This window comes from Oryctolagus cuniculus, chromosome 5 (genome assembly GCF_051225735.1).
Source record: "Oryctolagus cuniculus isolate XC-2025 breed Fujian yellow rabbit chromosome 5, ASM5122573v1, whole genome shotgun sequence".
NCBI lineage: Eukaryota > Metazoa > Chordata > Mammalia > Lagomorpha > Leporidae > Oryctolagus > Oryctolagus cuniculus.
The window spans coordinates 126,049,972-126,063,735 of NC_142871.1; the positions used below are offsets into that span (position 1 = coordinate 126,049,972).

The 13,764-nt window shown below is 59.4% G+C and overlaps 1 long non-coding RNA gene across 3 annotated transcripts; it reads left to right on the forward strand.

Annotated features, from left to right (window-relative positions):
- Positions 1–244: 244 nt before the first annotated feature.
- Positions 245–7,264, forward strand: LOC149126647 (uncharacterized). Of its 3 annotated transcripts, none has more exons than XR_016234052.1 (4): positions 245–766; positions 861–998; positions 6,445–6,744; positions 7,031–7,264. It is a non-coding gene; the product is annotated as an uncharacterized LOC149126647 (long non-coding RNA). The 3 variants fall into 3 exon arrangements; XR_016234053.1 differs by having other exon boundaries at positions 6,445–6,699; XR_016234054.1 differs by lacking the exon at positions 6,445–6,744 and having other exon boundaries at positions 247–766.
- Positions 7,265–13,764: the final 6,500 nt, after the last annotated feature.

Genomic DNA, 13,764 nt, shown 5'->3' on the forward strand with positions numbered 1-13,764 from the left:
AGGGAGGGAGACTCCCCGCCTCCACCCCGCCATCTCTCTCCCTCCCTTCCTCTCTCCTTCCCTCCTGTGCATAGCCTGCCGGGGTTCTCTGCCCACATAAAGAAAACCTGCAGCTTCCCACGTCAGAGGACAGGGCCTCAGAAAGGAATGAGACGAGCGAGAGCAGCCTGCTTGCTAATCTATCCCTGCTGTGAGCCAGGGAGCCGCGCAGGGCGAGGGCCGGCCGGGAGCGCGCACGTCTAGCCCTCCATCTAACAAGGCTGCAGACGATTAGCCAATTAGCCCAGAGGAAACCAGGACTGGCTCCCGGGAGCTCTGGGCTCTGTCTCTCAGGAGAGCAGAGGCTTCTGGGACTGCTGCTTCGTGCAAATGGGGGCAGCTGTGGGGCAGGCCTGGCGCCCACGGGGCTCCCAGGCAAGAAGGCTTTCCTGTGTGTTGTTGGCAAGCAAGGGGCCAGCAGGGCTGGGGCTGTGAGCTTGGCTCCTCAACCTGGCCTCCCGGCTCTGAGTCCCGTCGGTGGCAGAGAGGGCCTGGCCCGAAGCCGGTGCTTGGTCACGGTCGGCCGCAGTCACTGCTGTTGCTGGCATTACTTCTAGCATACCCTGAGCATCCGAGGGTGCGACATGAAGTCACGTTGTGCCCCCGTTTCCAGGATGGGAGAGAGTGAATGGAGAGTCCAGCCCAGGCCTCCAGACTCGGCTCTGGTGCTAAGGTTGCGCTCTGCCGTGTTTGTGCTGCTGTGGTCACGCGGGGCCCTTGTTAAAAGGTAGGCTTCCTAACTCACCCCAGGCCCGCTGAGTCAGGACGGGGAGGCTGTCCCAGAAATCTGTATTCTTAATGCCCCTCCCCTCCATCTGCAGGAGGCGCAGGGTTTGACCCAGAGTGTGGAGGTGGAGAGGAGAGCACCGCCCCCTTGGCCTCCCTTCCCACTGCAGGACCCCCTGGGCAGTCTGACTCCCGGGCAGGGGGCTCCTCTCAGCCACTGCCTCCTTCATCAGGTAAGGGACACCTGGTAGCTGTGGCCTCCCCCAGAGGGCCTGTGGGGGAGGAGCATCCCCAGCTCCCGGGCTCGCCAGCTTCATCCGGGGCCAGCCTGGCAGCCCAGCTCCGCGAGTCCCTTCTTTGCATCCATGACGCAGGAGGCCACCCAGATCCCAGCAGCAGGGCAGGCCTTCAGGCCAACGGTTCCCGCACTTGGGCTGCCCTGCGCCACGGGCGGCTCGGCGGGGTCTGTTTCTCATCAGCGGCTCTGGGTCTTGAGGAAACCGAGGCTTGAGGCCAGCCAGCATCCTTGTGGTTTTGGAAGGAAGCAGAAGCCAAGTCCTCTAGTTCCTGGGGCCTCTGCATTCATAAGCCCACACAAGCGTGTGCATACATACACGCACACATATGCATATGCACCACATGTGCATATGCACACACAGACACATGCACCACACATGCATATACACAGACATGCACACACACTACAATGCATGTGCACACACATGCACACACATGCAGTGCACATGCATATGCATATCCACACATGCACACCACAATGTACATGTTCCACAATGCATATTGCACACAAGGCACATGTACCACACATGCATATTCACACACATGCACTACACATGGGCATGCACACACAATGCACATGTACCACAATGCATATGCACACACAGGCATGTGCACCACACATGCACACACATGTGCATGCACACACACCACACATGCATGCACACACTCCACACACATACACATGTGCGCACATATTCAGACACCCACACAGGAGTCAGCAGGCACGTCTTCACACATACAGTCAATCATGTGCACACACTGGGCTCAGGGCTGCAGCAGCAAGAGGGAGCCCGGGTTCTGGGAGCCGGGAAGGCCCCGGTCTGAGAGGGCCTCCCCAGGCTGTCCCAGCTTCTCCTGGCTCTGTCACTTCCTCTTCAGGCCGTTTGACACTGGTACAGGGGAGGCCATGACCTATGGCATCAACTCTGAAGGCTCCCCCTGCCTGCCTGCCCTTGCCAGGGGGCTCCCAGGCTCATGAGGTGTGAGGGGCTTCCATTGTGAGAGACCCTCTGTCCTCACAAGACCCCAAATCATGGTCCCCACACACTGAAGACCAGGAGCCTCGTGTCACGGTGCTGGTGCAGGCTGGGTGGGGCCAGGCAGGTGCAGGACCGACCTTCTGAACTCAGACCCGAGCTGAGCCCAGGGCGGTGCACGCTCAGCAGATGAGCCCCTGCCACCTCTGCCCCTACCTGCTTGCTCTCGGGGGCCCGGGTCTTCTCCTCCATCCTGTGTCTCAGATGGAGGACCTCCCTCAACACCCCCAAGGGCCACCAGCTCAAGGAATCCTGTGCTGGGCCCATTCTGTGCCCAGTGCTGAGGCAATTTCAGGCCATGCCTGCCAGAGATGGACAGTCTGGCCTGGGAGATGCCCCCTGTCCACAGAGATGGCCACGGGGGGAAAGGCCACGGCTCAGGAGCGGGCAGGGTGGGAATGCAAGTCACTCCTCCTCTCAGAGGGACAGCTCCGGGCAGGGGGCTGATGTGCAGTGGGGCTGTGCCAGGGTCCTCCCGGAGGGGTGCAGAGCAAAGCCCAGTCTCTGCACCGTGAGGTCAGAGTGAAGAGTTTGGGTTGGGGCTGGCACTGTGGCATAGTGGGCTAAGCTTCCACCTGTGCTGCCAGCATCCCATAGGGGTGCTGGGTTTTACCCTGGCTGCTCCATTTCCAATCCAGCTCTCTGCTATGGCCTGGGAAAGCCTGGGAAAGGTGGCTCAAGTGCTTGGGCCCCTGAACCCATGTGGGAGACTCGGATGGAGTTCTAGGCTCCTGGCTTTGGCCTGGCTATTGTGGCCATGTGGGGAGTGAACCAGCAGATGAAATCTCTCTCTCTCTCTATCTCTCTCTCTCTTTCCTCCTAACTCTGACTTTCAAATAAATAAATCAGTCTTAAAAAAAAAAAAAAAAAAAAAAGAGTGTGGTCCCTGGCCCAGGCAATCTGGGTTTGTAGCCTGGCGTGGGTCTCGTAAGCCACAGCCTGGGGCGGGTCACTTGGCATCTCCGTGCCCGGGTTCCACTGTAGCAGCCCTGCCTGGCAGAGCTGTCGAGAGTTGAGTTACCTGGCGTGAAGCACTTGGCGCAGGGCCCGGCACACAGCAGCCCTGGGTCGCGGCTGGGCGTGGCTATTCCAGACCCGGCTGAGCCAAGCCCCCCGAGGGAAAGGGCTCTAATTGACTGTTGACATCTGGCTCCCCGGCCTTTATCTCTCCTGCCTGGCACATCTCAGGGGCTCGGAAACACACGTGTTGAAAAGATGAACACACGGACGGATGTGGGCCGGGGAGGAGGGCAGCGAGCTGCACCTCTAGGGGAGAGGAGGCTGTGGGGGAAGGCGGGAGGGAGGACGTGGAGCTGGGAGGCTCTGCCAGACCGGCGGCCATTGGCGCTGTCCCAGAGGCTCTGGAGCCCAGCCAGGCCCCGGGCAGGGTCAGGTGGGACAGGGGTGCTGGAGGGAGAGGGAGCTAGCTGGAGCCCACCGCAGAGCTGGGTGGCCATGTCCCCCCTGGGTCACGTGGCTGCCGCCGAGGTGGGGACGGATGGGGGAGCGTGCAGAGGGGCAGCTGTCTGTCAGCCCAGGTCCTCTTCCTGCTGCTGCCAGCACCCGGGGCCCATCTGGAGCTGGCATTCTGTTGTCACTGGAGACAGGCAGCCCCCTCCACAGATCCTGCAGCGGGGGGGGAGAAGCCGGTGTTGGGGGTCGAGGACCTTACACAGAGAGGCTCCCTGCAGGAGGCCTGGGCGCTCCCCTTTCTCTCCCTCCCACCCCCGCCCTTGCCTTTTTTTTTTCTTTAAATGAAACTTTCTTTTCAAAAAATTTATTTATGTAAAAGGCAAAGTGACAGAGAGAGAGAGAGAGAGAGAGAGAGAGAGAATGATCTTCCATCTGCTGGTTCACTCCCCAAATGGCTGAAATGGCAGGAGCTAGGCCAGGCAGAAGCTGGGAGCCAGGAGCTTGTTTCAGGTCTCCCGCGTGGGTGCAGGGGCCCAAGCACTTGGGCCATCTTCTACTGCTTTCCCAGGCCATAGCAGAGAGCTGGATGGGAAGTGGAAGAGCCGGACTCGAACGGGCGCTCTGACACGGCGTGTGGGCACCGTAAAGGCAGCTTAAGCTGCTATGCCGCATGCCTGCTCGCTTCTTTCCTTCCTTCTTTCCCTCTCCCTCCCCCACCTTCTTTCCTTTTTTTCAATCTGGCTTTATGAACAACTTACCCTCGCCACTGGAAAAAAAAAAAAAAAAAAAAAGCAAAACCACATCTGGATGAGGTGTCAAGAATCATGGAAGGTTTTACTGACCTAAGGCTCTCTAGGGCTCTCGGGTCAATTGCCCTTCCTCAAAGTGTACCTGACCTGTCCTCAGGGAGGACAGTCTGAGGGGGGAGACTCAGCCCTATCCCAGGTAGCCCCAGTCTGAGGGTGGAGACGCAGCCCTATCCCAGGTAGCCCCAGTCCGAGGGGGGAGACGCAGCCCTATCCCAGGTAGCCCCAGTCTGAGGGGGGAGGCGCAGCCCTATCCCAGGTAGCCCCAGTCCGAGGGGGGAGACGTAGCCCTATCCCAGGTAGCCCCAGTCTGAGGGGGGAAGACACAGCCCCACCCCTAGGGAGGTCAGCAGCCAAATGCCCATCCCCTCATTTCTGGGGCAGCGTTGCTGGGGGTGGGGTGAGAGCCCGTGGGAACCCACAGGTGAACAGGCAGAGGGAGAAGCTGACCTGCCAGCAGCACTCTGAGCTCCCAGGGGCGTTCCCTGCTCTGGCCGGGCCTGACCGTGCCAGCCGAGAGGGACCAGAGTGTGGGTCGGGGGTGGGGACTAGGGGGGTGGGGGTGGAAGCTGAAGAAGCCTGAGACGAGGAGGGACCTGCCGGTGGCCCCCTGGAGTCTGGCGGCTGAGTGGCCACAGGAGATAAGCTGCACAGATAAGGGGCGGTCACAGCATCACAGCCCCGTCTATCGTCTATCGGGTAGAGAGCCTGGCGGTGACAAGCCGAGCCTCGCACGGTGCAGGGCTCGTGTGGCGGGGAGGCGGGGAGTGGGCATCCCTCAGGGCGCTCAGGGGTGGGAGGCCTCGATATGCAGCTGCCAGCCCCTCCTGCCTGTCTCTCTCTGGGGTGGCTGGGAGGGCAGGGACAGACCGTCAGCAACTTCTTGGCACCCCATCCCTGTCTTCTGCTCACTACGGCACACGGGTGGGTGGCAGGTGTGTCCGTGGGGTGCCCACTGGGACTCCCGTAAGCTGAGGGCATGCTGGAGGCTTCCAAGGGAGTAGCGCAGTGAGCCGGCAGTGGCAGTGGCATTGGCTTGGTCTTCCCTGGACAAGAGGGTGCCTGGGGGCCCAGCAGATGCGCTCCAGCTGTCGCCCCTCCCGGTTCAGAAGTGGAGACGGAGGTGCAGGAAGCCACAGGCACAGGGTTCCCAGCTCTCTCGCCACCCCAGGCTGCACAAGGTTTGCAAAAGGGCAAGGGGCCACTCTGTGTCCCATCTGTCTGCGCGCACGGGGAAGGAGCCCCGAGCCCAGCCCCGCCCAGCCCCCAGCGCTCTGGTCTGCAGGAGCAACCCACATGGGACAGGCCGCAGACTTGCAGGCGACGCTCACTCGTCACTCCATTAGCTGCTGTCCTGCAGATAGCTCACAGGCGGTTCTCACTGGGGCCTGGAGCTCCCTGAGACCGCGAGCACTTCCAGGCCGTGGCTCAGTTTACGAGCCTCCAGGGACCGCAGAGTCCACAGCATTTCCCAGCGGAGCACCCAGGCTGGCGGGGCAGGCGGATGAGCCTTCCCCAGGTATTGCCACAGACAAACCCTGGGGTTTCTGCAGCTGGGCTCGGTCCCTGCTCTGTCCTCCCTTCCAGAAGGGGGAGCAAAATGCACGGGGCACAGCCAGCTAGGGGTGAGGAGGAGGAGCAAGGACATACATCAAAATGCCACAGATGAATATGGGTGGGGACCTGTTTCAAGCAGTGTATGCAAATAGGCATGCAAATCAACCCGAGACTGCAGGACAGGGTTTGCCAAGGACGTCCCGCTGGGCAGGGGTCCCCAGATGTGTCCTTGGCCAGAGATGGGGTCTTCCTGCCTTCCCAGAGCCCCAGGCCTCCCACTGGGCCTCCTCCCTTGGACTTGTGGGCCTCCTTCTGCTGGCCCCGTGGGGTCTGGAGCCGGGGGTGGGGCTAGAGCACAGAACAGTGCAGAGGCAGCTCTCATGGGACCCGCTGTCCTCTTCCACCCCAGGCTGCGCCCCTAAATGCACCCCAGCCCCTTCAAACATCTGGCCAGAGGCTACGGCTGCCTCTTGCCCAATGACTTGCAGGCTCCGCCCCAAGCTTGGCACAAATGGGGCCCGAGAGTGGTCTGCCCATCTGACTGCCATGGGTCCGCCTGTTGTTTCCAGCAACGCCCGGACAACAGATGCCCAGCGACAGAGGAGCGGTGGAATGAATGTGATGAATCCAGAGGCACGGGCCCATCTGCCCCTGGGACTCACCAGCGCTCCCTGTCGGCATCTCGTTCAGCATCGTCCACAGCTGCCCGTGCGTGGGGTGGTGGGGCCCTTGGTTCCTGTCCTCAAGCAGCCCAACCGTGCCCTCTCACCTCCCAGTCCTGGCGCTTTCCATGAAGAGCTCTCTCCTTTGAACAGCCCAAACAGGTGGCTCCTGGCATCCACGAGCTTCTCATCCTGCCTCAGTGGGCCGTGAGTGCCCTGGGGATGGGGTCAAGCCAGCCACCTCCAGTGCTGGGGGCTGGGCACACAGCAGGTGCTCACTACACAGCAAAGGGTGACGGATGGGTGAGCAGAAACCATGGGGACCCTGGCTGACACCTGCTGAGAGGTCTCTTCCCTATGAGACCCTGAGAGGCAGACAAGGGATAGAATGAGTGAGTGAGGGACCAGCATTGTGGCCTAGTGGGTAAACCTGTGGCACCAGCATCCCATACGGGCTCCAGTTTGAGTCCCAGCTGTTCCACTTCCGATCCAGCTCTCTGCTGTGGCCTGGGAAGGCAGCGGAAGATGGCCCAAGTCCTTGAGTCCCTGCACCCACGTGGGAGACCCAGAGGAAGCTCCTGGCTCCTGGCTTCAGACTTCAGATTGGCCCAGCTTCAGCCATTGAGGCCATCTGGGGAGCGAACCAGCGGATAGATTATACTCTCTCTCTCTCTCTCTCTCTCTCTCTCTCTCTCTCTCTCTCTCTCTGTGTGTGTGTGTGTGTGTCTATAACTCTGCCTTTCAAATAAATAAATAAACTTTTAAAAAAATTAGTAAGTTAGTAAATCAGTGAGGGACAAAGTGGCTGCACCCTGCTGGGGTCTCAGGGGCCCACGGCCTGCTACAGCGCCCCTGTCACCAGCGCAGGCTGAGCTCTCCCGACTTCATCCCTGGGGGCTTCTCCAGCCCCCAGGCCTCTGCCCTCCCCTCCTCACCCCTCCCCATTCCCACAGCCTCAGGGTTCTTCCTGACACCTTGACTCCACCTGTCCGGTTCTGGGCGTCTGGCTTCCCTGCCTGCTTCGAGGATGCGGGCCAGGTGCAGCCCTGGGGCCAGCCAGACCTTCTGGGCTGGAGTCAGCCTTCCAGCCCCTGCCAGCAAGCCAGAGACGGCATCTCCTGCAGCCTCTGTTTCTGGAATCTCTGAAATGGGGGTGGCAGTGACCATCAGGAGGATAGGATGGGGCTCGGTGGATTCCAGGCATGGAGCGAGGGGCGTGGCCGGGGCTCAGTGCCGGGGCTCAGTGCTGGGGGCTTCCTTTCCCTCCCTGTGCCCATGGGGCTGGGGTCTGCAGGGCCCAGGGGAGCCGACCTGCTTTCCAAGAGCAGGGCTGGAGGACGGGCTCCTAGGGGAAGTGGAAGTCCTGGGGCTGGCTGGGCAGGAGGCCCTGCCCTGGGAGCAGACTGAAATTGAGGACGTGAAGCCAGCAAACAGAAGGTACATGAGGAGCACCAGGCCAGGGCTTGGGAGCTGACGTTGCAGCAGCACCGCGGGTTAGACCGCTGCCCGCGATGCCAGCATCCCATATGCGTTCAAGTCCCGGCTGCTCCACTTCCGATCCTGCCAATGGCCTGGGGAAGCAGCGGAAGATGACCCAAGTGCTTGGGCCCCTGCACCTGCGTGCAGACCCAAAGGAAGTTCCTGGCTCCTCCTGACTTTGGCCTGGCCCTGTCCCACCCATTGTGGCCATGTGGGGAGTGAACCAGCAGATGGAAGATCTCTCTATCTGTCTCACCTTCCCTCTCTGTAACTCTGCCTTTCAAATAAATAAATAAATCTTTAAAAAAATAAACTGGAATGTATGCATGAAGTGCTGAACCGAAGCAAAAGAACCTAAGGTTAGGCAAGAGAAAGGACTTCCTGATAGTGGAAGTTGAGGGAGAAGCAGAGTAGGGAGGTAGTGGCCCAGGCTCTCCTATGTGAAGTTTAGGCAGCTTTGAGAGAAAGAATTGAGCCGGTACTGTGGCCCAGCAGGTTAAGCCTCCTCCTGCAGCACCAGCCTCCCATATGGAAGCCGGTTGGAGTCCATCTGTCCACTTCCGATCCAGCTCGCTGCTGATGCACCTGGGAAATCAGCAAAAGATGGCTCGAGTGCTTGGGCCCCTGAACCCACGTGGGAGACCCGCAGGAAGCTCCTGGCTCCTGGCTTCTGCCTGGCCCAGCCCTGGCTGTTGTGGCCATTTGGGGAGTGAACCAGCTGATGGAAGATCTCTCTCTCCCTCTCTCTCTCTCTCTCTCTGTAAGTCTGACTTTCCAATCGATACATAATTCTTTTTTAAAAAGAAAAAGAAAGAAGTCAGAAGGGGAGAATTTATACCCTGCTCCCAAGTTTTTGAAGCATGCTCCTAATTTGCATCTCCCTTCATCCCGCAGCAAGTCCGAGAAATGTGGCCACAGTGCAGCTTATAAACCAGGCAGGCAAGCATCGGGGGTCTCCCAGACAGGGCAGGGCAAAAGGCCAGGAGGGGCCCGGGTCCCCAGCAGGGGTGCCTGGGGGGCCGCAGCTCTCCAGGGCCTGAGAGCGGGCTTCACTTTCCCCTGCCCAAGTTTTCACAAGTCCACATATTCCTCAAGTCTGGGGTTCGATGCTAATTCCTTGCTTAGATGGGTGGGGGGGATGCACAGCCTATGGCAGGGGCGGCTTCCCCAGGCCATGGAGTCCAGCGAGGCCCAAGGTGTCCCATTGCCTTTGGGGCCGCACTAGCAGCAGTATGGGGGCAGGCAGCAACAGGGGCGATCTGGCCAGCTGGTGGGCAGGGGGATGGGCTTGGCTGGAGCCTGGGCTTCCATCAAAGGCAGATGCCTGTGACTCCATCTGGGCGACCGTCCTTGCGCCCGTGTGGCCGGACCCCCCGCCCCCCTGTCTCCCCCGGAGCCCCGGCCCATCTCCGCCTTGCCCCAAGCCTGCAAACAATGCGTTGTTGACGACCCGCGGGGCCAATGCTCGATAACACGGTCCCCTCCACGCCAGACATCCGCACAGCAGGCAGGGCTGCGCGCTGGGCGGCGGGAAGATGCTTTGAATGCATCACCCTGTCAACTGAGTTTATTATTCTTTCGCTCGAGATAAACTGCAGCCGCCAACAAGGGGCTGTATAAATTCCAGGCTCAGAAGTCGAGCAGGCCCCACTGCTTGTTAAACACTCACTCTCTCTCACACACGCACACACACATAAATCCTGCAGAGAAAATACCACCATCCCCTCCCCCCACCCCTCCCCAGGCCCCCCAGGTCTCCAGGGGGCTCCGTGGCCTGTGTCTCCTGGGGTGGTCCTGGGAGCAGCTGCAGGCATGAGGGGACCCAGGAGGCTTGAGCCTCCTCTTGGTCACTGGCCTGAGTTGACTCTTCCTGGGGGTCAGGGGAGGTCTCCTGGCGGGAGCCAGCCATCCTGGAGGTCAGGCCCAGACTCTTGATTCCTGAACGCCTGGCTGTCCAAGGCTACAGCCCTGCCGTGGGTGGCCAGAGCACCCATCGCCTGCGCAGGGAGCAGACGCATGAGCGCACAGCCAGGACCTCAGGGACAGTGGGCCCTGAAGAAGCCAGCAGGAGCCACCGCCAGCCCAGGAGGGCACTTGGCACAGCTGTGGAGATGCCACCCAGAATGCCACGACCCAAGCAGAGTGCTGGTCTGAGTCGCAGCTCCTCTGCCTCCACTCAGTCCAGCTTCCTGGGAGGCAGCAGGTGACCGTTCAAGTACCTGGGTCCCTGCCATGCTCATGGGAGACCTGGATTGAGTACTGGGCTCCAGGCTTTAACCCAACCCAGCCGGGGCTGTCACAGGTGTGTGAAGAGTGAACCAGGTGGAAGATCTCTCTCTCCCTCTCTTTCTCTCATTCACTCTGTCTCTCTGCCTTTCAAATAAAAGTGAAAGTAAATAAATATAGGGCCAGCACTGTGGCGCAGCAGGTTAAAGCCTTGGCCTGTAGCACCAACATCCCATACGGGCACGGGTTCCAGTCCTGGCTGTTCCACTTCTGACCCAGCTCCCTACTCATATGTCTGGAAAAGCAGTAGAGGATGGCCCAAGTCCTTGGGCCCCTGCACCCATGTGGGGAACACGAAAGAAGCTCCTGGCTCCTGGTTATGGATCAGCTCAGCTCCAGCTGTTGCAGTCATTTGGGGAGTGAACCAGCAAATGGAAGACTCTCTACCTCTCTCTCTGTAACTCTGCCTTTCAAATAAACAAAATAAGTTTTTTAAAAGGAAAGAAAGTCAATAAATACAAATTTAAGAAGCAATCACGGGGGCTGGCGCTGTGGTGCAGCGGGTTAAAGCCCTGGCCTGCAGTGCCGGGATCCATATGGGTGCCAGTTCGAGTCCCAGCTGCTCCTCTTCCAATCCAGCTCTCTGCTATGGCCTGGGAAAGCAGTAGAAGATGGCCCAAGTCCTTGGGCCTCTGCACGTGTGTGGGAGACCCAGAAGCTCCTGGCTGCTAGATTCAGATCGGCACAGCTCCAGCCGTTGTGGCCATCTGGGGAGTGAACCAGCAGATAGAAGACCTCTCTCTCTGTCTCTACCTCTCTCTGTAACTCTTTCAAATCAATAAAATAAATCTGTAAAAAAAATGAAGCAATCAGCATCCATGCTGGGGGGAAGGAGCGCGTGGACCACCCCCTCCACCCCTTCCCCAGAGGGAACACTGAAGAATCCATGCCCTGCCACGTGCTGGCCACAGAGGGGTCCCCGTGCCCGGAGCACAAACCCAGTGCTTTCCTCCCAGGGGCTTGGGCGATCGGCAGCTGGAGGGGAGGGGTGCTAGGGGCTTCATTTCCGTCCTGCCTGTTTTACTTAGAGGTTTACAATGAAAACCCGAAACAAAAATACACCCCACTGGGTTTGCAGCCACAGCGGCAGAGGAGCAACGGGTTTGGAGAGAGACCTGGGTTTGCCCCTCCAGGCTTCAGTTTCCCTGTCCCAGCCAGGGAGAGAGGGATTCCCCTCCCACAGCCTGGTCCTGAGGCCTGGAGGCAAAGCCCAGCCCCGGGGCACCTGCTCCACTGTTGGGGCACCACCCAGATTTCCTAGCTTCCACCAGCCCAGGAAGAGATGTTTGCCGGTCCCAGGAAACCCAGACTCCAAGCAGAGCCCAAGGTGTCGCAGAGAGGAAACTCAGGTAATTCCCATCTGCAAAGCGTGCTTTCCACAAATGATTGAGCACCTGCTGTATGCAAGCGATTGTGCCGGATGTCAAGGGAGTTGACTTTGCCCTGAGATTGCTCCCCTCTCCACTAAGCCCCTGATCACACACAGACACGACCATGTGCACATGCACACGCGTGTGAGCCCTGTGAGGGCAGGGGTGTGTCTGCCCACGTGGGCCCTGGTACTATCAGACAAAGCTCTGGATTTGGGGTTGAAGGACGGGTCTCATCACCTAAGAAGCCACGTGGCCCCAGGCAGGTGGCTTCCTTTTCCTCTTCTCTGGCTCAGGGAGGAGTCCTAGGGAGGAGGGCTGTGGAAGGGACCTCCTAGGCAGAAGAGCTTGTATTATTCCAAGACAAAGAAGGGGCGTGGAATCCAAGATGTCAGAGGCTCCGCCCACGAGGAAGCAGATTTCCTGCTCTCATCTGCAGGAGGACCGCCACCCGCCACATCAAGTCTCCACACTGGTCGAGGATCGTCTCAAGGGTTTGGGACACACCGCTTCACCCCCTCCCCAGCCAGGACAGAAGCAGGTGGAGAACGGAGAACGCAGGTGAGCTGAAAGAGGCTTGCTGCCCGCCCAGCCCCAGCGCCCTCCCTCCCGTCACTGGCGCCGGGGCTTCCCAAGAACTCAGCTGGGGTTTGGGGCAGGTTTTCTCAGCGTGCTCCCCAAATAGGACTTACAGAATCCACTCCAAGGGGGATTGCCCCGCGATGGGTATCCAGGGCTCCGAGCATCCGGCTAGCCGCCCCTGCTCGCGGGAGTGAGCTCCAGGTGGCCGGGGGGTGATGGCCAGAACAGTCCTCCTGCAAATGAAGCTCCTTTGCTGTGGTTTGTGGTTGGGCTCCAGCTAAGATGCAATTGGATGGAGAAGTCTACTGTGCTGGGAATTCCCCGATGGAGTTCAGCCGTCTGGTTTCCCGGATGAAGAGGCGAGCTTCAGAGAGGACCAGGGGTTGCAGCCACTCAGACATCAGAACAGCGCTAGAGTTGGCGCCCTGGCAGAGCGCCTGCCCCTCCATGGCAGCCTGTGCACAGCCAGCCCCCGGTGGCCCCTCAAAGCCGGAGTCAATGGAAGATTCTGTGTGAGTCAGCCGGGCAGCTTGTTCACATGAGAAACCTGGGAATCTGGATTGTTTGCGAGCTCCCCGGATGATTCCGATCCATTGCTGGGACCGGGGACCAGTTCCCCGCTCATGAATCGCCAGCGTGGAGGCGCAAGCCTGGCGCAGGACTTTACTGTCCTCCCTTTCTCCGTGTCTTCATCGGCTACAGAATAACAACCTGGGCCTGGTGTGCGGCACTGTTGTGAGTCTAGCGAGGTGACACACAGCTAACCCATGCCTCACCCTCCACACTGCTCCAGCCCTAGCAGCCCGCGGCACAGTCCTGCCCCAGGGATGTTATACCTCCTATGCCCACTGCACTGGGTGTCCACCCCCAGGCACGCCCAGGCTCCCCGCCCACCTCCTTTGGAAGTCCCATCCAGGTCACTCAATCAAAGGCCTTTGCCAGCTACTCATCCTCTGATTGGCTTTTTGCCATCATTTTGCCTCCCCTATTTTTCCATTTACTGGCTCCTTGGTTTATAGTCTTCTGTGGCCCTCGTGACGATGGGAGTTCCCCAAGGGCAGGGTCGCAGCCCTGCCCACTGCCGCGTTCCACCACGTTCCCAGCGACTAGACCTGCCGCTGATTCCATGAATGAAGGTGAAGAACTTGAAACCGTGCCCGGTACATGGTCCATGCCCCCCATACGAGGTGACTTCAGGGAGTTCATGGCAAATGGAATTTAAAGATACGTTTATTTTAGTGCAAAGACTTTTTTTTCTCACGATATGCATTTTCCATGAGATCCATCTATGTGAATTTCAATTTTTTAAATATTTATTTCTTTATTTAAAGTTGGTGGGGGTGGGGCGCTGGTTCACTCTCCAAGTGGTGGCAATAGCCAGGACTGGGCCAGGTCGAAGCCAGGAGCCAGGAGCTTTTTCTGGGTCTCTCACATGGGTTCAGGAACTGAAGCACTTGGGCCATCTTCCGCTGCTTTCCCAGGCGCGCTAGCAGGGAGCTGGATCAGAAGT